Below are 25,441 nucleotides of genomic sequence, written 5' to 3' on the forward strand. Positions count from 1 at the left end.
CCATTACTTTAAACTTTTCCTGCTCATACATGCTTGCGATCTTGTCACTGAAGTGGACGCGCAACAGGATGTAGCACGTCATAGCGTAGCTGAAGCACGTCCATCATAGTTTAAACTAGTTAACGGAGATTTGCCGCGTTAAAGCAGTTACGGCATTAACGTCATTTTAACGAGATTTACGCTGACAGCACTAGTTACCGCGGATCACCCGTGCTTGGGGCTGCACGGCGTCAATGCGTCAACTAACGCGTTGACTAGTTTAAACCCCTTGTTTTGCACAACAGAATGCGGCCTCCCGAATGCTGCTAAACACCCCGTTAGCTTTAGTAACAGCTTTAGCCCGGTCGGACTGGGCAGCAAAGGGCTGCTTAAATACCGCAAACTCCTCTGCTCCTCCGCTAGCGCAGGCCATAACTATCGCTTGACAGACTAACCACGCGCACCATACACATACTTTTTTCTTCTTTTTCGAATCTTCCGATCACGTGTGTCCCGAACCGTGGAGTGGGATTGGTTCGGATTACGGATCAACCGTGATCCGTTGCACCACTACTTGCTTGTATGTGTTTATGTAATTAGCTACAATGGCCTTAATTTACTGGTCTTGCCTTTTGTGTTTGTGTTGCAGTTTTAAGTGAGAGTGGACTTTCCAAATGTTTAGAAAAAAACAAAAAAAAACAACAACAACTATAGCCTGGTTACATTCATGTCTTTAAATTGTTTGATCACACACAAAGGCTACTTCCTTCCACTGTGTTTCAATTAAAAGAAAAGCTGGTGCTCAGAGGAAGGGGGCGGGCTTTACTTGGTGTCAGTGACAGAAATGAAAAAAAGCTCAAATGAGTGAGAAGGACGATGAAGGAAACATCTGTGCTGTGTCTGCTCTGTAAGTAGAATCTCTGTGTTTGTTTGAATTCTTGTACTTTGACTGTCTGCTCTCCTGATAACTGATGATGGACTATACTTAAAGTATAGTCAGTGGTGCACATAATCATAATGATCACTTTCAGTGCTGCTTTTATAAACAGCTCAAACTGTGGTAAAAGACCATGATGAGGCTCAACTGCATGGATACTTTCATGTCGTGAGAAATATTAATAAAAAGAAAATCCAAAGATAAAAAGAACAAGTGGTAGAAACTTGATGGATGAAATGGTTCATAAGGACTCCAGGTTTCCCCCAACATTCCAAATACATGTTAAGGTTAAGTCATTATTAATATTTATTTATTTATGTTTTTACCATTTTTTTTTGATTAAGTGTGAGAGATACAGATATTGACGGGGTCAGGTTATGTTAAAAAGCATAAATTGTTATACATTGTTCATTGGTTCAAAGGTACACCACACTTCTTTTTTTTGCTTGTCTGTTCTGGTATATTTTTCATTTGAACTGTTATTCTGCCAGAGTACTCATATTTACAAGACGGCAATGAACGCCCCATTGGTGTGTCAGAAAAGACTCTTTTGTACATATGTTCCTTGAAGGGGATTGGATCCGTTCTTTTCCACCGCAGCTGAGGGCTAGGAGTTGAAGAGAAGCTGCTGTATGTTTTTGTCAATGACCTGATTTTGGAAATAAAGCATATGAAGTGAGAAAGCAACTCCCATAGTCATCCCTGCCTTAAAGCTGCGACATAAGCATTGCACACTTTTTCAGTTCTTTGTTGCCCAAAACGTATGACTGGCACCAAAGTAAAAATAAGCAGATATAGAAGACACAAGTTTTTGGTTTGTGTGGACCTGTTCTTCATGTTCAGTTAAATCAACCTGAGTGTCATTTCTCTTCAGTTCTGATCTCACTGCTGAGCTGCACAACAAACCAAGGTCAGTAAAGAACATGCTGGATCACTGTCACAGGTGACTCACTCACCTGTCTGTGTTTCTGCAGGTTTCAACATTCACAATGTGACGACAACTTAATGACTGTGTTTGCTTTATTTTAGAGAATCACACCACCACACCTCCACCTACATCCAACTCTGCTCCAACACTCTCTCCTCCTGTTGTCTTTGTGTTGTCATTTTTTACATCATCTACTCTTACGGTTCTGCTGGTGTTACTGGTGTTACTGGTGAGAAGATACATTGGTAGGAAACTTGAAGGTGAGACTCACACTGTCAGTTTTACATGTGGTTTTATTTTCCTGAATAATCTACTCATTTATTATGAATAGATGTTTTTTTTTATTTACATTCTCTGCACATGCAAATAATAATTGTTACAATACAATAAAATATAGAAATAAGTTTAGAGCAAGTTGTTACATAAATAAAATTCCATATTGAATTTTTACAGTAAATTGCACTAATTGCGCTGACATTTTGATCATTTCAGCAGATCATGACAAAGCTGAGGAAGATGACATTAAAGATGACATCACATACAGCGACATCAGAATATTACAGCGTCAACAACAGTCAGTCGACCAAAGCAGAGGTAATATTGCTTCTAATTTGTCTTTTGGGGTCTGGGTTTTGTGGTTGTGAGATTTGAATGTCAGGAGAAGCATTATTTTATAAAATGTGAACACTTCAGGAAAGTGTTGGTTTCTAGAATCAGAAGGGACTACATTTAGGAAAGTGCTACATAGCTTGACTTTTGCGCTAAATACATAGACTGTATGAGGGCATCACACAGGCACAGATAGATGCTAATTAGAGCTAATTAAAATTAAAATATATCCTAGAATTTCACTCACCAAAACTGGTGCTCAGACTTTTTGTATGGTTTGTTAATACAGTGAAGGAAAAGTTTAAATGCAGCAACATTTTTACAATGTATTTCCTCATGACTGTGAAGACATGTTCGCTGACCTTAACCTCTCCAATATGCTGATTTTAGTTTAATGTTTAATTTTCCTGACTCTGAGTATGGTTGATTTTATAATAGAAGAGGGCTCAAAGTGAACAAAAGTATTTTGTTGTAACAGGAAAATTAAAAGAATTTGTTTTAATTGCTTCATTATTCAAATTAAATTAATCTCTGTATCTATTTTCAACTGTTTTAAAGTTTTATAAAGTTTAGTATTTGGTAGTTTGTGTAACATCCTGTCATGCTGACCAGATACATACATACATAGATCCTGACGATGAGCTGTTGTATTTTCAGTCATCAGTGTTTTTAAATATTATATTTACACCCAAATTGTTTATTGTGTAAAAAATTCTGAAACAGAAACCCCGCCCCAAAAACCCCCCAAAACAAAACAAAACAAAAAAACAAAACTATACAATAAGTTCTGCAGCTGCACTGCATGCACTGATGTCCTGTCTTTGTTTTACTGCACAGAGAGTGATTCAGCTCCAATCGATTTAGAAGTGAGAAGTGAAGGCATCACCTATGGAGAAATCATTGTTAAAGAGCAGCAAAAAACCCTCCCCTGCTGTGATGCTGAGACAAATCCCACGAGTGAAACTGATCACAGCCCAGAATCAGCAATTCAAAACAACAACATTGCAGACGTGGAAGCAGAGCAACTGCGGACGGAAGTTTCAGGCTGTCTCAGTGATGAAGAGCTCCCAGCATCCCCCAGCAACATCAGCATGGAGGAGAGGAAGTCACTCACATCACTTAGTAATGACAACAACATCATCATCCTTCCGGCAGACAAAGGTAGGCGCATGCTTTTTCTAATCCAGAAAGACTATCAGGACAAAATGTTGTCACTGCTCAGGGACAAAAATGCATGCGAGCACCTGAAAAATCACCCAGGATGTGGTTACAGGAAGAAGGTGATAGATTGTCTGAAGCAGTTAGAAAGAGACAAATTTAGCAAACATACATAAACAGGATGCACCTTTAAGACTGCATGTCTGTAGGATCAAGTTGGTCACCTATAATATTTCTGAGTTTCTGACTTCGATCCTCAACCCACAGCTCTGAACACCACATCCTGATCACCTTGGATTTTGTTGAGAAGGTGAGAGATGTCATTATGGAGGCAGATCTTGTACGATGTTACATGTCTCTTCTCTTGCGTTCCAGTCACTGATGCGTTGAAGGTAATTTGTACGAGATTACAGACTGACCCAAAACTCAGCAACAGAACCACTTTCAGCACCAATCAAATGTGTTTCCTTTTCGAACAGTCTTCATTCCATTTAAAATACGTTTATTAGTTTATTATTATTAGTCCCACACGTGCGAAATTTGTTGCGTCACAGCAGAAAGCAGACAGTTAAAATAGTAAAATTTAAGGTCAACAATGGGATAGGATAGGATAAGACAAACAACAAAATTGCACTTTGTCTTATTGCACCTGTGTGGATATGTGCATCTGGTTAGCTGCAAAATTCTTTGTTATGGAGTCTGACTGCAGTAGGGAGGAAAGACCTGCAAAATCTCTCTGTCCCACATCGTGGGTGTTGCAGCCACTGACGGATCTGCTCAGTGCTGTCAGAGTCTCTTGCCTGTAGTGCTGACATATTTGGGTCAGCACTACAGGCAGAAACATGGGTGTGCCGTGGGTTCCCCGCCCACTGTGGCCGACTTGTACATGGAAGAAGTAGAAAATAGAGCTTTGTTATCCTACACTGGAACACCACCAAGTCATTGGTTTGGGTACGTGGATGATTACGCGGATTACGTCCAGATGAACAGAATCAACCTTTTGCAGATTTATTTATATCACCTAAAATCTTTTGGGGGTCTTTTTCTTGTTGTTGTTTTTTTTACGTTCTTTGCTGTATTTACTTTTTTTGCAGCATGAGGGTCTGTGAACCAAAATGTGATCACATGTGATCATGGAGGATTGTTTTCAGCAGTCCAGTGATCAACATAAAATGTATTTATTTAATTAGTTTTCTTTGAGCCACATTATGTCTTCAGTACTGTGGTTTCAGGTACAGGTTGAGCTTGTATGGCCCAGATGTCAGGTGTGTTTTGACTTTTAGCAGTGTGGTAACTGGATATTTAAACAAAAAGCAGCTCAGATGTTTCTACTCTCTGCTTTTAGCTCACACGCCGGTTATAAACAGGATAAATTTGTTATTAATAATAATAGGCTCAGGATGGAACATATGAACAGACTAAAGGTCTTTAACTGTAGGTTTTCAGCCTGTCAAAGTGTCCCTTTAATACAATGAGTCATTTTGACTTAAACGTCTGCATCTAAAACCACAGTAGCAGCTTCCTGCTGCCTGTTGTTCAGTCGAGTTAACCACAGCTTGAATCTAAACATTCTCACCATAGTGTGTGTCTGCTTGGCTAAGAATAGTTTTTTTGAAAACATACTTGCTTCCTGCTCTGTGGTGAAGTGTATCAGTCACCATGAAGAAACAAAATAGCAGCTTTGTGGTCATCCACCTTCGTTTATTCCCACAGAAACAACACCCAGCTCTTTGTAGTCATTTCTCAGAAGAGCTGTTAAGGAGAGGTACAAACTGTGAAATTCAGTTGCTGTTTATAGAAGTTAAGCTCCGAATAGATAAAAATAAATAATAATAATGAATAAAAAGTTAATCAGTATAAAATGTTTCCCTGTAGTTGTAATAATATACATTCGATATACCTGGAGAAATTTACACATCTTGCAAAAAGTAACCCAGCTGCAAAATAAGATGTCACGTATGGACAAAAAAAGTCAGAGGTCCAGCTGCTCTTCATCTTTCACTGTGGGCCGATCCTGTTAAATTTGATTGGATCAGTACTTCTCTAAAGCTGGACAGGGACATATTTACCACTGTGTAAAAGGCTGTAAACATTTGGTAATGAAGGAGAGGAAGGCTGTTCCATTCATATATAAAATAATAAATAGTTAGGTAAATAGTAGGTTTTTAGCTACTCAGTTGCCCTGTTTCATATTTTTCATTTCATGATGGAACAAATATTTCAGGTGGTCTGGATTCTGCTTTGTAGATGCAGTTGTTGTTGTTGTTGTTTTTGGTTTTTTTTTTTAGCAGATTAGTGTTTCAGACTTGTTTTAAGTCTAATGGATCATCCTAAGAAACTGTCTGTGTAGGTGGAGAGAAGCTCCCGAATCAATTCAATCCATGATTTGATTCAATTTGAATCAGAAGAATTTGGCCTTAGGCAGTCAGAAATATTATAATTCTGATCACTAATCAGTACATATCCATATTTTTATAACTATAAAAAGAAAGGTGGCACTTGTGAGACTTTATCAAAGGTGTAAGCATCACAGCAGATGCCTTTGTGCCAAAGTAACTGAGGATAAAACTCAGAAAAACATGAAGGAGGAGGCCTGGGATTTTAAAGCAGGTAATCTTAAAAATATTCTGCAGTAGAACAAAAACTAAAGAAAACCGTGAATCGACATATGAACATTACCTGGACTGGTGAAGTGAAGCAAAGTTACAGAGGTTTTTATTAGAGACAGCTATGCATTTCGCATAATATTAAAACGTTTCTTGTCAGAAGTCATTTAAGTAAAAAAGAAAAGAAAAAAAAACCCAAAGTGGCCAACAACGCTGTAAATAACTGTAGACTGCAAGTGAATGGGAAACTGTTTTTGTACTCGAACAGAGAGAGAGCTGTGCATGAAGTGTGATTTTTATCGTTGTGGGGACAAAACTGCAAGAAGGGATTCATGACGATGTTTATGTGAAGCGTAGTTTGGATCGTCTTTTTCTGCTGGTTCAGTGAATATTGTTTGGAGAGAGATAAAACCTGCAGCTTCAGAATCAGCACAAAAAAAGACGTAAACACAAAGTGCGGACACGCCTATGCATCAGAATGAGTAAGCTGTCGGCTTTCTAATTAATGTCTTGTTGTATCTCTGTTGTGGTCAGTGCTATCCTCTGTGCTGCTGCATGCTGGGGCAGGAGGTTGAGGGTCGCAGATGAAAATAGACTAAATAAACTGATCCACTGGCTCAGGGGGTTGGAAGCTCATCTTGTAACCGGAAGGTTGCTGGTTCAATCCCCCAGCTCTGTATGTCCTGGTCGTTGTGTCTTTGTGCAAGACACTTCACCCTGCGATATACAGCCTCGCTTCTGTCAGTCTGCCCCAGGGCAGCTGTGGCTACAACTGTGGTTTGCCTCCACCAGTGTGTGAATGAATAGTGAAATTGTCTAGAAAAGTGCTATATAAATGCAACCCATTACTAATGTTGTGGGGATGGAGCTCTGTTAGGGTGGTGTCGGAGAGGCGAATGTTGTCCAAGATAAAGACAATGTTGGATAATACTGGCCACCCACTCCATGACATGCTGATGACTGATAACAGAGATGAAGACAACAGACAAGGACAGGGAGAAACAGGGCTTTGTGTGTGTGTGTGTGTGTGTGTGTGACAATAATAAGCAACCGCTTTAATTAACGAAAAGAGGTTTAGGCTGTATTTCACATGGGTTACACTCGATGCTTCATTTAAACTCTGTAGCACTCCGATTGGAGAGTCTCTCTTATGGCGGTCAAGTGTGTGCCAAAGCGCAGCGAGGAAGTGTCTCGGTGTGCAGTGCTGCAAACCAGCTGATGAAATTGTTTTTACATGTTAATGTAAAAGCTACTCTTTTAGGCCAAACTCTGACCTCAAGGGTTATAACATCTGTAGAGTGTGGAACTGTAGATAGCATTATACTGCTAGCAGGCAGGTGTAACTGCAGGAGGAAAATAATTAGTAAGAAGCAGCATTAAAGGAAAAGGCAGCGCTAACTGCCGTTTAACACATTTTGGTAATTATAGACAAAAAGCAGAACTAGGTGATGAACTTGTTGCACGTCAAGACTCTGTATATAACCACTCACACTTTATAGGGGGGTAAGACAAGTATAGTGAAAGAAACAAAATCCAAGTGTAGCACCTTAAAAGGAGGGTTAAGAAAATTAAAGGAAGGAGGAGATATTTAGTTCAAAACTGTGTATGAAGGGTACAGGAACACAGAGTACTAAAAAACAGAAAAAGTAGGTGCTGAATGAGGAACTTTAATAAATGTAACAGATCGAGGGACTGCAAGGCTTTTGCGCTGTGCTTATTCTCCCTTGTACATGGGACAATAAAGAAGCTGTTGAAATGAAGAAGTCTGTCGGGACAATAACTTTATTGGTAAATCTTGTTACATGCTTTTGTTTGCTACCTGCTGAGTTTAGATAGTAGCTGATTAAGCTCAGAAACCTTTTAAAAACACCAATTGGGAGCTATGAGAATGTAGGATGTTGTTTTTATTCAGTTATTGTTCCTTATAGTTTATAGGTTTATGTTTGTTTTACAAATGTTACTGGTGATGGTCGGTGTGATGCTAGCTGCTAGATATGGCTAGCCAGCCCCCCAAGCCACATCACAATAGGGGGAGGTATTAAAATATAGATACTTGCTTTGGTTACAATGAAATGATTGAGTGTGAATAGAACCACGATATTTGACGTTTTAAAAAGCATTTAAAAAGCATTACATTGTGAAGCATTGTAAACTAAGTGACATTTGGTTGTCAAGAGGTAATGAGGCTTTTAGGTACGTTTCCAAAGTTGATCATCTGGATGTAGCGTTTTATAGGAGCAATCTTTCGTCACTCATCCAAGTGACTTCTTCAGTCTCAGCTGACTGCAGGTTTCCCAAATCTTATAAACAGTACATTTGCATAATGACTGAAACCAGCCCACTGAAGGAACAATGTGCTGGGAGGTCAGTTCCTTAATCTTAATTATGCAAATTCACATGACTCTCATGATTCTCAACCACTGATCAATGGCCATGATGGTGTTTGCTCTGTGTTGTAGAGTCATAATGACACCCAGTTTGTGCTCAAGTGGATGATGAGAATCAAACCTTAGATACTGATCCATATGCGTAGGTTTATGGTACACGACAGCTTTTAGATGTCCCCCATTACTGATGGAAATCTCACAGTCTAAGAGGGCTAACCTGCCACTTTTCATATCCTCCCTGGTGAATTTGATGTGTTCGTCCACCAAATTTATCTGATCCGTGAAATGGAATTGGAATTTCGTCTGTTACTGTTACTATTTTTATAATTTCTTCTTGGAGCAACTGTAACCCACATAATTTCCTTAGGGATTAATAAAGTCTTCTGATTCATTCTGACTTCAAATCATTTAACTGTAAATTATACATTTAAAATTTTTAATGAGCCGTTTACCCCGAGTCCTAAAGTCTATGTTTATCTTCTTACTCTTCTTATATTTATTGCTTGTTTACTTGCACTGCTGTAACTGGAGCCTCGTCGTCTCGTCTCTCTATATACTGGACTGTATGTAGCAGAGATGACAATAAAGTTTACTTTGACTTCAGCAAGCAGGCGCACTGAGGGCTCTCGCGCTCACTTTTCGAGTATAGAATTTTGAAAAACCATCCGTGCAAATTATAAGTCTTATATGTATTGGTGTTTTCATGTTTGTCGGTTTGTTTTTATTTTGTCTTATTTTTACATTTTTGAAACCCGGCAAAGAAGGAAATGACTACAAATACAACTCAGTGTTCCCCATATCTGATGAAAAACCACAGACTGAGCAGCTGAAACGCATTTTTATAATTTTTATAATTTTTTAATTAATTTTTTGTACATTTGTACATTTCAAGGACTCGTCAATTTTTGGAGTGTATTTTTTATGTATCTGTATTATATTATACATACACATTAAATGTGAATCTCTGTCCAAAACAATGCACCCAATTTACTTTTTACTCACTATGAGCATCATTCATTATTCTCCCCCAGTAATTAAGGTTAGGATATGTATTTTATTCCAATCCATTCTTCGTTTGCAGCATTTAAATAACCTTTATCAGATTTGATGGTTTTGTTACAGACTTTTCAAAAAAGTGTTTTGCTTTTCTTTCACAAATGTGGGGATTTAATTGTGTTAAAATGTACAAAACAGTGATGTCATGTTTTCTGACGAGGACCCAGGCACAGAGAGACTTGATGAATGATGACTGATAACAGAGACGAAGACAACAGACAAGGACAGGGAGAAACAGGGCTATGTGTGTGTGTGTGTGTGTGTGTGTGTGTGTGTGTGTGTGTGTGTGTGTGTGTGTGTGTGTGTGTGACAATAATAAGCAACCGCTTTAATTAACGAAAAGAGGTTTAGGCTGTATTTCACATGGGTTACACTCGATGCTTCATTTAAACTCTGTAGCACTCCGATTGGAGAGTCTCTCTTATGGCGGTCAAGTGTGTGCCAAAGCCCAGCAAGGAAGTGTCTCGGTGTGCAGTGCTGCAAACCAGCTGATGAAATTGTTTTTACATGTTAATGTAAAAGCTACTCTTTTAGGCCAAACTCTGACCTCAAGGGTTATAACATCTGTAGAGTGTGGAACTGTAGATAGCATTATACTGCTAGCAGGCAGGTGTAACTGCAGGAGGAAAATAATTAGTAAGAAGCAGCATTAAAGGAAAAGGCAGCGCTAACTGCCGTTTAACACATTTTGGTAATTATAGACAAAAAGCAGAACTAGGTGATGAACTTGTTGCACGTCAAGACTCTGTATATAACCACTCACACTTTATAGGGGGGTAAGACAAGTATAGTGAAAGAAACAAAATCCAAGTGTAGCACCATAAAAGGAGGGTTAAGAAAATTAAAGGAAGGAGGAGATATTTAGTTCAAAAGTAGGCGCTGAATGAGGAACTTTAATAAATGTAACAGATCGAGGGACTGCCCTTTGAATCTGCATGAGGCTTTTGCGCTGTGCTTATTCTCCCTTGTACATGGGACAATAAAGAAGCTGTTGAGATGAAGAAGTCTGTCGGGACAATAACTTTATTGGTAAATCTTGTTACATGCTTTTGTTTGCTACCTGCTGAGTTTAGATAGTAGCTGATTAAGCTCAGAAACCTTTTAAAAACACCAATTGGGAGCTATGAGAATGTAGGATGTTGTTTTTATTCAGTTATTGTTCCTTATAGTTTATAGGTTTATGTTTGTTTTACAAATGTTACTGGTGATGGTCGGTGTGATGCTAGCTGCTAGATATGGCTAGCCAGCCCCCCAAGCCACATCACAATAGGGGGAGGTATTAAAATATAGATACTTGCTTTGGTTACAATGAAATGATTGAGTGTGAATAGAACCACGATATTTGACGTTTTAAAAAGCATTTCAAAAGCATTACATTGTGAAGCATTGTAAACTAAGTGACATTTGGTTGTCAAGAGGTAATGAGGCTTTTAGGTACGTTTCCAAAGTTGATCATCTGGACGTAGCGTTTTATAGGAGCAATCTTTCGTCACTCATCCAAGTGACTTCTTCAGTCTCAGCTGACTGCAGGTTTCCCAAATCTTATAAACAGTACATTTGCATAATGACTGAAACCAGCTCACTGAAGGAACAATGTGCTGGGAGGTCAGTTCCTTAATCTTAATTATGCAAATTCACATGACTCTCATGATTCTCAACCACTGATCAATGGCCATGATGGTGTTTGCTCTGTGTTGTAGAGTCATAATGACACCCAGTTTGTGCTCAAGTGGATGATGAGAATCAAACCTTAGATACTGATCCATATGCGTAGGTTTATGGTACACGACAGCTTTTAGATGTCCCCCATTACTGATGGAAATCTCACAGTCTAAGAGGGCTAACCTGCCACTTTTCATATCCTCCCTGGTGAATTTGATGTGTTCGTCCACCAAATTTATCTGATCCGTGAAATGGAATTGGAATTTCGTCTGTTACTGTTACTATTTTTATAATTTCTTCTTGGAGCAACTGTAACCCACATAATTTCCTTAGGGATTAATAAAGTCTTCTGATTCATTCTGACTTTAAATCATTTAACTGTAAATTATACATTTAAAATTTTTATTGAGCCGTTTACCCCGAGTCCTAAAGTCTATGTTTATCTTCTTACTCTTCTTATATTTATTGCTTGTTTACTTGCACTGCTGTAACTGGAGCCTCGTCGTCTCGTCTCTCTATATACTGGACTGTATGTAGCAGAGATGACAATAAAGTTTACTTTGACTTCAGCAAGCAGGCGCACTGAGGGCTCTCGCGCTCACTTTTCGAGTATAGAATTTTGAAAAACCATCCGTGCAAATTATAAGTCTTATATGTATTGGTGTTTTCATGTTTGTCGGTTTGTTTTTATTTTGTCTTATTTTTACATTTTTGAAACCCGGCAAAGAAGGAAATGACTACAAATACAACTCAGTGTTCCCCATATCTGATGAAAAACCACAGACTGAGCAGCTGAAACGCATTTTTATAATTTTTATAATTTTTTAATTAATTTTTTGTACATTTGTACATTTCAAGGACTCGTCAATTTTTGGAGTGTATTTTTTATGTATCTGTATTATATTATACATACACATTAAATGTGAATCTCTGTCCAAAACAATGCACCCAATTTACTTTTTACTCACTATGAGCATCATTCATTATTCTCCCCCAGTAATTAAGGTTAGGATATGTATTTTATTCCAATCCATTCTTCGTTTGCAGCATTTAAATAACCTTTATCAGATTTGATGGTTTTGTTACAGACTTTTCAAAAAAGTGTTTTGCTTTTCTTTCACAAATGTGGGGATTTAATTGTGTTAAAATGTACAAAACAGTGATGTCATGTTTTCTGACGAGGACCCAGGCACAGAGAGACTTGATGAATGATGACTGATAACAGAGACGAAGACAACAGACAAGGACAGGGAGAAACAGGGCTATGTGTGTGTGTGTGTGTGTGTGTGTGTGTGTGTGTGTGTGTGTGTGTGTGTGTGTGTGTGTGTGTGTGACAATAATAAGCAACCGCTTTAATTAACGAAAAGAGGTTTAGGCTGTATTTCACATGGGTTACACGCGATGCTTCATTTAAACTCTGTAGCACTCCGATTGGAGAGTCTCTCTTATGGCGGTCAAGTGTGTGCCAAAGCGCAGCGAGGAAGTGTCTCGGTGTGCAGTGCTGCAAACCAGCTGATGAAATTGTTTTTACATGTTAATGTAAAAGCTACTCTTTTAGGCCAAACTCTGACCTCAAGGGTTATAACATCTGTAGAGTGTGGAACTGTAGATAGCATTATACTGCTAGCAGGCAGGTGTAACTGCAGGAGGAAAATAATTAGTAAGAAGCAGCATTAAAGGAAAAGGCAGCGCTAACTGCCGTTTAACACATTTTGGTAATTATAGACAAAAAGCAGAACTAGGTGATGAACTTGTTGCACGTCAAGACTCTGTATATAACCACTCACACTTTATAGGGGGGTAAGACAAGTATAGTGAAAGAAACAAAATCCAAGTGTAGCACCATAAAAGGAGGGTTAAGAAAATTAAAGGAAGGAGGAGATATTTAGTTCAAAACTGTGTATGAAGGGTACAGGAACACAGAGTACTAAAAAACAGAAAAGTAGGCGCTGAATGAGGAACTTTAATAAATGTAACAGATCGAGGGACTGCCCTTTGAATCTGCATGAGGCTTTTGCGCTGTGCTTATTCTCCCTTGTACATGGGACAATAAAGAAGCTGTTGAGATGAAGAAGTCTGTCGGGACAATAACTTTATTGGTAAATCTTGTTACATGCTTTTGTTTGCTATCTGCTAAGTTTAGATACTAGCTGAGTGTTAATAGAACCATGATATTTGAGGTTTTACAAAGCATTTCAAAAGCATTACATTGTGAAGCATTGTAAATTAAGTTACATTTGGTTGTCAAGAGGTAATGAGGCTTTTAGGTAAGTCTCCAAAGTTGATTCTGTTCATAGCGTTTTGTGGGAGAAATCTTTTGTCACTCATCCAAGTGACTTCTTCAGTCTCGGCTGACTGCAGGTTTCCCCAAATCTTATAAACAGCACATTTGCATAATGACTGAAACCAGCTCACTGAAGGAACAATGTGCTGGGAGGTCAGTTCCTTAATCTTAATTATGCAAATTCTCATGACTCTCATGATTCTCAACCACTGATCAATAGCCATGATGGTGTTTGCTCTGTGTTGTAGAGTCATAATGACACCCAGTTTGTGCTGCTGCCATGTGTGGCCACTTCCCCTGATCATCCTTCATGTGTATTTAGTCTCTGTGTTTCATACAGTCTGTGTCGCGTCGTCTGTGTTCCCACCCTCCGTGTTTCCATGCCCAGTCTTTTGTATCCTCAGCCATAGCATAGTTTGTTCCCAGTTCAGGTTTGTTTAAGTTACTGCTCTTGTGCTGCCCTCATTCTTGTTTGTTTCTGTCATGATCATCAGCCACAATAAAAGGCTCGTTTTTGTTTAAGTTCACTCCCGTATCCTCACTTGTATTCGCACCTGGGTCCACCACACACATCTCCACACGGTCTATCTCCACGGACCGTGACACTGAAGGAACGATGGGCTGGGAGGTCAGTTCCTTAATTTTAGGGTCTGCTCCAGTGACTGTAGAACAGTCATTGGTCTGCACAATGACATTTCCCTGACAGTATGCCTGTTTCAAATTAATAATTTTCATTTCAATTTGTTATTTTATTTTATTTGATTCTATATCTATGTATGGATGGATGAGTTGTACTGAGGCAATGAAGGTACAAGTTGTTCACTTTCAAAACAACTCATTTTGTGAGTACCAAACTAGATGTCTAAGGTCTCTATTCAAACTGATGTCCTACTGGTCATTTGTAAAGGTGCTACCGAAGCAAAAAAATAAAAACAATGTATGGAGGATTTTTTTTAGAATCAAGTAACTCAAATTACTCTGTGAATCGGTGCAGCCCCACTCCACAGTCTGAGCTGGGACTGTGTCATGCAGAGAGATTGGACATCTTGGAGTTCAAAGCTTGTAATCATGTTTCCTGTTCTTTGAACTGTGTGTGTTTGTGTTCAGACTTTAAACCAGAGCCAGGTGTCGTCTACTCTTCACTGAAGTAGTCCACCAGTCCAACCACTGACGTCCAGCTGCTGGTCTCTTACTGGCCCATTCAGAACTTCAAACCAGAGGACATCCATGCATACAAATGATTACTGTGTCTGTTTGTTTTCACTTATTTGATTAAAAAAATCAGAACCTTAACCAGAGCTGTTTCAGTACTTACAGTTTTTTCTGATTGCTTAAGCACATTTTTTGTAACTATTGGCTAATTTTGCAAAACTCTTCACACAAATAAGAAAACCTGTCACCCAATAATCAAAACATTGTAGTTCTCTTGCAAAAGCAAACACAGCTAGATTAACTCTTCACACCTTCGTAAAAATGGTGTTTCCATATCAAACAGTACACACAAGCCATCATCTACTAAGCACACAATGCGCCAACTGCACACTGATGGTATGAATACAAAACACATCTGGCTTTTGCTTTCTCTGTGCACAAGGTAGGCTATGTCAGTTTGAGCTCATACTTCTGTCATAGATCCATAAGCATAGAGGGATCCAAACTTCAAGTACTGGTGTTTATTCAAACACATCAAAACAAACACAAGTGTTTATTTCCAAGTATAGGATTATTTGCAATCGCCATAATGACTATATGGGTTACTTGGTCTGCAGTGAACATGCTTCCTCTGTCCCAGCATCTGGTCATCTAGCAATTCTGTAAAGTAACAATTTCAGTATTTTTACATCAATGGTATTGGTGTGTTTCTCATTGGCATATGGCAGTGCTACAAATCTTTGTGCGAAGTGACTGTCCTAACCGATTCTCATTTCAAGATGTCCTTATGGTACTTGCTACAGTGTAGCGGCTCGAGTTAGGCTGGACCCGTTGGCCAGCTACCCTCAGGGTCATTCCACGGTTGATTACATGGTCCACTATTGTAGCTCTGATGTCATCAGCAATTCTATTTCTTACTCTTCCTACCCTTCCTCTCCCCCCTCCTCATCTTCCTCTCCTCCCTCCTCATCTTCCTCTTGCTCCTCCTTGTCCTTGTCGTCCTCTTCATCCTACTTCTTCACCTCCACGTCCTCTTCCTCGGCCTCCTCTACTTCTCACTCTTTCTGCTCCCTCCATTGTACTCCGCACACACAGCTTACCTGTGGCCTGTTTATAGTGCTTAGGCTGATTGCAAAGTGAACTAATTATCTAAAAAAGTTTTCACATGTGAAAGTGTGCCAGACAGTTGGCAAATTAGTGTTAATGATAGCCATACATGTGTATACTTTTGCTAGGAGTGTGTTGGAAATTTGGTAATTGAGTGTTGTGCAGTGAATTGTGCCTACAGTTTTGCAAAGTGTGTGTTACAAAATTGCAAACTGAGTGCAAAGCAGTTTTTGTGCTTTTAGTTTTGCAAACTCAGTGAGTGGTTTTGCTATAAGTCTGAATAGTTTTAGAGATTGTGCTACAGGAATCACAGTTAGGGTTTAAGCATTCAGAAAAAACTGTAAAATCAACAATGATTTAAAAACAGCAACAGCAAAACACATTTTAACATGTTTTATTTTGGCACTTTGTTCTTGTTACCATGACAGTGATTTAGTTTTACTGCATGATCAATAAACTTCTGTTCTCACTTTTTTTCTCATGCTTGTCTGTGTCAGTGGCTGTTCACAGCACACAAGGGCTTCAGTGCGACTACGATCAGCAACGTAACTGTTAGGTATTTTGATACCATAGTAGCATTTACAGGATATTGTTTTATACAGGAAAACTGTTACTCAATAAGGCCCAACTACTAGTTGTTTTTCTCTTTCTCTGTGACCCAAGAATTAATGTGTAGGACTCACAAGCTGGTACCCCAAGGTCGAAAACACCACAGAGATGAGACCACTTCCTTACTCCCATCCTCCCTTTTTCTTTATCTCCTGGAAAAGGCTCGTTAAAGGCTAGGTGGTTTGTTTCAGAATTCACTAATGAAAGAACTCTGTATTTTATGTCTAGGAGTGTATTTTGCTGGGATGATCATAAATTGTAGCTGAACTGATAAACTACACAAGGGATACTTTGCTCACAAGGCAGGAAGACGTTTCCTTATTTGGTCTGTACCGGTTTGAACTGGGAAAGCTGACACACGAACCTTTTTTTTCATCTATATAAACTGCTGTGTATCAAATAAACCTTTGAGTCGATTGGGAAGGCAACCTAAAGCAGTCTCTGTTTTCTTGTTCTCCCAAGCTGCTCCCGAGCTCGTACTAACACGCTGAATGGCATACCTGAGTGTTACTTTAAATAATTAGGAATCTTAGAAGGAAAGGACAGAACTCTGCTTATCGCTCACGCCACGGAGGAAACCCGGGAAGGCAATTTCCTTCAATTTTGGTGTCAGAAGTGGGATCCTGACAGAAGGTAAATATGTGTCTTTCATATTTATATAGAGACCATATTATACCTCTCTCAGTGATCGATCCATAAAAAAACGGGATATGCTGACGAAGTTTCACTTAGTGATCCAGAGAGATACACTGACTGACTTCCTCAGTCCCCGAATCCATAAAAAAACGGGATATGCTGACGAAGTTTCACTTAGTGATCCAGAGAGATACACTGACTGACTTCCTCAGTCCCCGAATAAAGTAAATTAACCCTTGTGTGGTGTTGGTGGACACAGGAAGTTGCCTGTTGTCTTGAATATTTTAATTTTGTTTAAAAAATAATAATAATAATAATAATTAATTGTTTAATTAAACGTACGTTAAAAAGTGAGAAGTTGCTCACTCAGAAAAAGTGACACAGAAAAGTTGCCTGTTGTCTTAAATACTTCTCGTTAAGTGAGAAGTTGCTCATCAAAGAGTGACACAGGGAGTTGCCTGTTATCTTGAAACGTACGTTAAAAAGTGAGAAGTTGCTCACTCACAGAAAGCTAGTAAATAATTAAATTTAATTTTGTTAAAAAAAAAAAAAACGAAAGAAAACTGAAAACGGGTCTCACAGACCCGATTACCATACAAGGGTTAAAAGCAGTAAATTAAAAGCAGAAAGACACAGGAAGTTGCCTGTTGTTTTACGAGAAGTTGCTCGTTAAGCGAGAAGTTGCTCGCTAAGTGAGAGTTGCTCACACAAACAAAAAATTGCTAGCAATAAATTTAAAGTGACCTCAGCTGTGCCGCAGCGAAAATACTAACATAAATCCTCCTAGCGTGTAAACCCCTCTGGAAATCACTGAACATGGGTCAGAATTATTCAAAGACCACAGACAGGTCCGATAAAAAATCTAAAGTACCTGTAAAACCAAAAATTAATAAAATACAAAATAAAGTCTCAAATAACGGCTCAGTACAACTCCCATTTCCGGTTACGTGTAACCTACGTCCACGAATCGGTGAAGACGTCCATGATCACGTATCCAGAACATGCGGGAGTGCTTATGTGACTGACTTTGTTTACAACTTAAGAAGTTCAATGCATTCTAATTTCTTTTCGGAGCCTTATCCCGAACGATTATCGCCAGAAAACAGGTCAGTAGAAATGTTGAATATCATTTGTGATAAGAAAAGTAGTCTGCTTAAAAAGTCCTGTAGAAAATATATGATAGAATGCCGCGACGTGATGCATCAAATGTTACCGCTATGGACAAAAGGAGGGTAAATAATGACAAAGTCGCCGATTTCTTTAAGAATCTAAAGAAATTCCTGCTAACAATGTCCAGAGACAAAATTGACTTAAATGCAGTAACTATGTGTAAACAGAAGCCTGATGAATCTATCCTAGTATTCATAAAACGCTTTATGCACTGTTGGACAAGCTAGAGGTGCAAATTCAGCTCAGTTTTCCAGCAGCCGCAGACACCCAAGGCAAAAATGAATTTGTGTATTTCATTTAACATAAAGGGTGAAATGTTTGCTGACACTGATAACAGCTTATGTTTTCTCTGCCCTGTGTACCGACATGATGGAGAAGGAACATCCTCTGTGTCAGCTGGACCCTCAGCAGAGAATGAACTCAACATCCTTTTTGTCCGGTACTCTATGTCACACACTGTGCCAAAAAAAAAAACGTGTACAGACGCCACTAACAGGTAATCCCATGACTGGGAGCCACACTTTTGTTTCTCTCACACTGTTCAACAACATGATAACTGCTCACACAAGTGAAGGTCAAACAGTGATTTTGTTACATAACTCAGACATAGTTTATGATATAACTACACCATGTCATCACATACATCTAACCTACCCTATCCACTGTACTATTTCTGCAGTTACATTGCCAGCTGAATACCAGAATATGACATTGTGGTCTAAAAGTGAGAATGAGATAGGATTTATTGACTGCATACCTTATCACGCACAGCTAAAAAACAAAAAGCGAGTATATGTCAGGCAATGTCCCCTTTCCACGGAAAAAGCCGCAGCCCTAGATGTCATGATAGGAGATTTATTGACTACAGGAGTAATAAAGCCCACACTCCTGTCAATCCTGTGCCAAAGCCTAACAAACCTGGCGTATGGCGTTTCATACAAGACTTGAGGCAAATTAATGCAGTCAACATTCCTCTGCCACCTCTCGTTTCAGATGTTCACAGCATATTGACATGCATTGCATACACATTTTACCGTGGTGGATTTATGCTCCACTCCTTTTTCTCAGTACCTGTGACACACAGCCGTTATTTGCATTCACACATAGAAATAAGCAGTACACTTGGACTCGTTTGCCTCAAGGCATGATAGACAGCCCTGCTGCTTTCTCAATGGTGATCCGTGCTACCCTGGACAGCTTTACTCCTCCTGAGGGCTGCACCCTGATCCACATGTGGATGACCTCCTCCTCTGTGCTGAAAGTGAAAAACTATGTCAAACTGCTACACACATGCTTCTCCAGCACCTCCAAAAGACTGGCCACAAAGCATCAGCAAAGAAAATGCAGTACTGTCAGACTTCTGTTCAATATTTGGGATTCACACTGTCTCACGGAAAACGTTCCATGACTGCAGACAGGGTCAAAGCTGTGACCTCCGTCCCTCGTCCCACTACACAGAAGGAAATGTTGTCCTTCCTAGGCATGGTGAACTATTGCAGACAGTGGATACCAGACTGTTCTTTTCATGACCACATTCTGCGTGACTGTTGTAAAAAAAGACAAGCCTCCTCGAATACTGTGGTCCACAGAAATGACTGCCTCTTTCAATGCATTACAGGGAGTGCTGACCTCCGCCACTCAAAGGTGCTGCCTGAATTGTTCAGGAATGCCGGCCTGCCTGAGGGCAGTAGCAGCTTGCTCTATCATGATAAGGGACTGCGGGAAGCTCACACTCTCACATGACACTATTCTACACACCAATCACCAGGTCACGACCATTGTAGCAAACATAACTAAACAACATATGCAAATCTCACTATAAAAGCGAGCAGCACACCTGATTCGCCAGCACATTTATTGATCCTATGCTGTGTTCTTCTGACCGACAGGATGGCTCAGACAGGCTTGATGATCATGACTGCATGACACGTATACAGGAATCCACAGCACCACGTCCAGATTTAGAGCAAACACCTATCCCAGACTCAGCCACGGTTTATGTGGACGGGTCCTGTTCAAGGCCGAGTGACAACTCATTTCTTTGTGGCTATTCAGTGGTGACATTGCCTGACATCATACTAGAGGCTCACTCATTACCATTCCACTCAGCACAAAAAGCAGAGCTCATGGCTTTAATACGCGCCTGTGAGCTACATTTGGATAAGCATGTGACGATTTACACAGACAGCCGCTATGCATTTGGCGTTGTGCATGACTTTGGCACATTGTGGAGACAGAGAGGATTTAGATCTGCTGATGGAAAATAAATTGCTAAATTGTGATTTTGTTCAAAGACTTTTTCAGGCTATACAGCTACCATCGGCCGTTGCAGTTGTAAAAAACGTAAGGACACAGTACAGCTGACACAGACGAAGCAACAGGTAATGCCTTAGCAGACGTGACAGCCAAGGCTGCAGCTGCATCGCAGCTCCCACCTCCGCAGGAAGTATTGTCTGTGCCCCTACAGCTGCCACTTGTTACACTCCCAGACTATTTAGAAAGAAATGTTGATTTAAAATTGATACAAAAGCAAGCCTCTGCATAGAATAATGACTGTACCTTAGATGACAGAGATGGCTTATACAAAATCTTAAGGGTTTGATTGCCCTCCCATATTCCCTGCTGCCAGTCCTTGTCCGACATTTTCACTGTGTGAGTCATGTCGGACAAAGAGGGGTAATAGGGGCAATAAAATCAAGATTTGTAATTGAGAAAACATCACATGCAGTAAAAAGCATATTAGCAACCTGTCTAACATGTGCGCGAACTAATGTAGGAAAATCAAAAGCGAAACATCAGCATTTACCACAACCAGATTTTCCATTTCATACATTACAAACTGATTTTACACATATGCCAGCACAAGGAAGCATCAAGTACTTACTGGTAATAGTGGATCAATTTAGTAAATGAGTAGAAGCTTATCCAACCTCAAAAGAAACTGCAGAAGTAGTCTGTCAAAAGTTGAGCAATGAAATAATACCCAGATTCGGAATACCTCACCAAATTAACAGTGATAGAGGACCTTCATTCACATTAGAAGTAATTAAAAAATGTGCTAAAACTTTAATGACCTGGGTCAAATTACTTACTCAAGTCCTGTGTGAGATTGGAATGACTCAATCTGCAGTAACCAAATTATCTCCATTTGAAATAAGACTATTTCCAACACCATGGTCAGCTTCCAGAGGGGCACCGCTAGTAGAAGGTGATGTATATTGCATTGTCCACTGATGTTCACAACCTGGTAGAAAAACTGAATAATAACTATCAGAAAGTTTGTCTCTCTCAGCTTTTCCCCTCCACAGTTCCACCAGTGGAGACAAGGAGACGCATGTTGGAGAAGCCACTAAAACCAAGGACACTCTGGGAGGCCGCGTGTTCCAGCCCCCAGGCTTTACTGGCAGTGACGAAGAACCAGCATCCTCACAGACGGACAACCTCAGTGGATTCATGCCAGCAGGGTTAAGACCAGCCCAATCGGACCATCTCAGGCGTCGGATCAAGCAGACGACATCTCCGGCGAGCCAGCGCCCGGATCCAGAGCAAATAAACACACGGGTAGATGACATCTCAGGCGAGCCAGCGCCCGGATCCAGAGCAAATAAACACACGGGTAGATGACATCTCCGGCGAGCCAGCGCCAGGATCCAATTTACACACACACACAATCACTGATTAAGACACAACGTCTGAAAGAACAACAACAAGGTACTCAAACATCCAGCAGGAACAGAAAGCCAAAAGTACCACATGATGTCTAACCTGATAAAGCCAGACTCATTTCATCCTGATAATGGAGAAAATGAAATGCCCATTGTCATCATACGACGCTTATTCTGTGTCTCTCGAACCTGGGACCAGGCCAGAAGACGACTGAAGAACTGTCTTTTTTTTATATATTTAGGTTATTAATCATATCTACTGCATTAACCTTAGGATTTTTATTTACTATTTCATATTGTAAAGTGCAATCCTGTTCACATTTCTGCAAGCCACATTTTCAATGATAACCCATATAGCTACTAGTACAGCCACTTCAATGTATTTGCAATTGGCACAAATTGACCCAGAATATGTGTCAGATGTCATCAATGATGTTCCTGATGTGTATATTGAACATTAGGTTGTGAACTATTACATTTTATGATTTGCTTTTTATATTATGTTATTACATTTGTGATTTTTCCTTTCTATTTGAGTTATTATTTTTAAAAAATAATAAAAGAGGGGAACTGTTAGGTATTTTAGTACCACGGTTAGCATTTACAGAAGATTGTTTTATACAGAAAAGAGTTGCTCAATAAGGCCCATCTACTAGTTGTTTTTCTCTTTCTCTGTGACCCAAGAATTAATGTGAGACTCACAGGCTGGTACCTCAAGGTCGAAAACACCACAGAGATGAGACCACTTCCTTACTCCCATCCTCCCTTTTTCTTTATCTCCTGGAAAAGGCTCGTTAAAGGCTAGGTGGTTCGTTTCAGAATTCACTGATGAAAGAACTCTGTATTCTATGTCTAGGAGTGTATTTTGCTGGGATGATCATAAATTGTAGCTGAACTGATAAACTACACACAGGATACTTCTTGGCTCACAAGGCAGGAAGACGTTTCCTTATTTGGTCTGTACCGGTTTGAACTGGGAAAGCTGACACACGAACCTTTTTTCATCTATATAAACTGCTGTGTATCAAATAAACCTTTGAGTCGATTGGGAAGGCAACCTAAAGCAGTCTCTGTTTTCTTGTTCTCCCAAGCTGCTCCCGAGCTCGTACTAACACGCTGAATGGCATACCTGAGTGTTACTTTGAATAATTAGGAGTCTTATAAGGAAAGGACAAACTCTGCTTATCGCTCACGCCACGGAGGAAACCCGGGAAGGCAATTTCCTTCAATCACTAGTTAGTACTAAGAGTATGTGACTGAGGAAATAAATGTCATAATTTTTCTGTGTCACTAAGAAATTAGCTGATAAACTCTCATTGTACTGTGTATTGTTAATTGTATTTTTTTTCTCTTAATTTTAGGCAGATGAGAGAAACAAAACAGAACTCTGGTAGCAGCTTCAAAGATATGAATCCTTGCATCTCTACATTTTTTAAATATATTGATTGTAATTGATATAAACTAAAGTAATCTTTACATGTTAGGTTGGACGTTTATAAACTATTTTCAGCTGTGCTTGAGCATAATAAAATATAGAAAGAGAGAGCTTAGTGTTTATTGATAAGTAACAAACTCATGAACATGTGACCCAGAGTGGATCTCCTGAACCAGCACGGAGCTCAGACAAGTTTGAAATGGTCACAAATCCTATTTTGAAGTGTGCTGCAACCTTTTGGTAAAACAGTTTACAGCAGAGCTACTGCTTTATAACAAAAGTTTTGACATTTTGAGATCCACGAGTTAGACTATAAAACCAATGTAACCTATGTATAGGTTTAGGTTACATTTTACATTCATGCTAAAGAAAGATTAAGTGGAATGAAAAGGAGGGTATCATGAAATAACCGCAAGATATGTGCTTTTTTATCATTATTAGTTTTTAATTTTTAATTTCATTTTTTTTTATTAAAAATTATTCGTGTGGGGAAGGGGTTTGTGTGTCCCAGGGATCCCAGGGGCTATGTTATCTGGGGGCTTTGCCCCCTGGTAAGGTCTCCAATGGCAAATTAGTCCTGGGTGAGGAACCAGAAAAAGAGTCTGTGTAGGTTCTCAGTCATCCAGGTCATCGTAGTCAAAGGAGCTTGCAAAGAAAAGCGTCTGGACTTCTTTAAGTTACTTGAAGACGTTTCACCTCTCATCCGAGAAGCTTCTTCAGTTCTAAGGTCAAATGGTGGAGAGTCCCAGATATAAACCTAGTGGGAGTGACCCCCCACAGAGGGACAAAAGGACCCCCTGATGATCCTCTAATCGCCTGAGCCAAGGTGTGAAACTGGGTGTGGGTCCCAATCAGCCAGAGTTTCGGGTGAGCTCATTGTGAAACCTGGCCCCACCTTATCATGCGAATTCCTGAGATCAGATGGCCCAGGATGTGAGTGGGTGTTAAGGCGTCTGGGAAGGGATCTCAAAACTGGATTATAGATGGCAGAGAGTTGGTGTCGTAAACCCCCGCCTCTGTTCAAAGATGGTCGCTCACAGTGGACATAGATGGCTTCTTTCACTCCTCTTTCAAACCATCTGTCCTCTCTGTCCAAAATGTGAACATTGGCATCCTCGAAAGAGTGTCCTTTATCCTTAAGATGCAGATGGACTGCTGAGTCTTGTCCTGTGGAGGTGGCTCTTCTCTTCTCGGATGAGAGGTGAAACGTCTTCAAGTAACTTAAAGAAGTCCAGACGCTTTTCTTTGCAAGCTCCTTTGACAACCAGACAAAGAGCGATTCAGAAGACTCCTATGATAAGACTATCGAGGGAATAGTTCACCCTTCCCGGGATAGGGTTACCGGGGCCCCACCCTGGAGCCAGGCCCAGGGTAGGGTGCTTGAGGGTGAGCGTCTGGTGGCCGGGCCTTAGTCAATGGGGACAGGCCGGGCACAGCCCGAAAAAGGGACATGAGCCCATCTTTCTGCAGGCCCACCACCTGCAGGAGGCACTGTAGGGGTCGGGTGCATTGTGAGCCGGGCGGTGGCCAGGAGCAGAGGTCTTGGCGGACCGATCCCCGGCTACCAAGACTGGCAATTGGGACATGGAATGTCACCTCTCTGGTAGGGAAAGAGCCTGAGTTAGTGAGTAAGGTTGAGAGGTACTGGCTAGATATAGTTGGGCTCACCTCAATGCATGGCTTGGGCTCTGGAACCAGCCTCCTGGAGAGGGGCTGGACTTTGTCTCAGTATGGAGTTGTCCCTGGTGAGAGGCAACGGGCTGGGGTTGGTATTTTGGATATTTCGGATTGCTGCTGTATGTTGGGGTTTCTGTGACTGGGAGGAACGGCCTCCCAGATCTGAACCCGAGCACCGTTTTGTTATTGGACCTCTGTGTAAACCACAGTTTGGCTATAACGACCATATTCGAACTTAAGAGTGTCCATAAGTGCCCATGGCACCAGGACACTCTAGGCCACAGGTCGATGATCGATTTTTTTTTTTTTTTTTTTTTTAATGACATCAGAAACAGCAGTATGCGACATTACGTGATGGCAGAGCTTCAGTTCATCCTTTGTCTT

The 25,441-nt window shown here is 40.2% G+C and overlaps 2 protein-coding genes and 2 long non-coding RNA genes across 5 annotated transcripts in view; all 4 read left to right on the forward strand.

Annotated features, from left to right (window-relative positions):
* Nucleotides 1-25,441, forward strand: part of LOC145425734 (coxsackievirus and adenovirus receptor-like) — a 312,252-nt gene that overhangs the window by 100,490 nt on the left and 186,321 nt on the right. The window lies entirely within an intron of this gene.
* LOC113011078 (uncharacterized) overlaps nucleotides 1-25,441 on the forward strand; it is a 75,074-nt gene that overhangs the window by 39,108 nt on the left and 10,525 nt on the right. The window lies entirely within an intron of this gene.
* Nucleotides 660-16,334, forward strand: LOC145425754 (uncharacterized). Of its 2 annotated transcripts, none has more exons than XR_013906485.1 (4): nucleotides 660-2,104; nucleotides 2,337-2,438; nucleotides 3,291-3,614; nucleotides 14,714-16,334. It is a non-coding gene; the product is annotated as an uncharacterized LOC145425754 (long non-coding RNA). The 2 variants fall into 2 exon arrangements; XR_013906486.1 differs by having other exon boundaries at nucleotides 2,340-2,438.
* LOC145422591 (uncharacterized) lies at nucleotides 18,094-23,008 on the forward strand. Its single transcript, XR_013903904.1, has 2 exons — nucleotides 18,094-18,216; nucleotides 18,659-23,008. It is a non-coding gene; the product is annotated as an uncharacterized LOC145422591 (long non-coding RNA).

The sequence above is a fragment of the Astatotilapia calliptera genome, chromosome 3 (genome assembly GCF_964374335.1).
Source record: "Astatotilapia calliptera chromosome 3, fAstCal68.1, whole genome shotgun sequence".
Lineage (NCBI taxonomy): Eukaryota > Metazoa > Chordata > Actinopteri > Cichliformes > Cichlidae > Astatotilapia > Astatotilapia calliptera.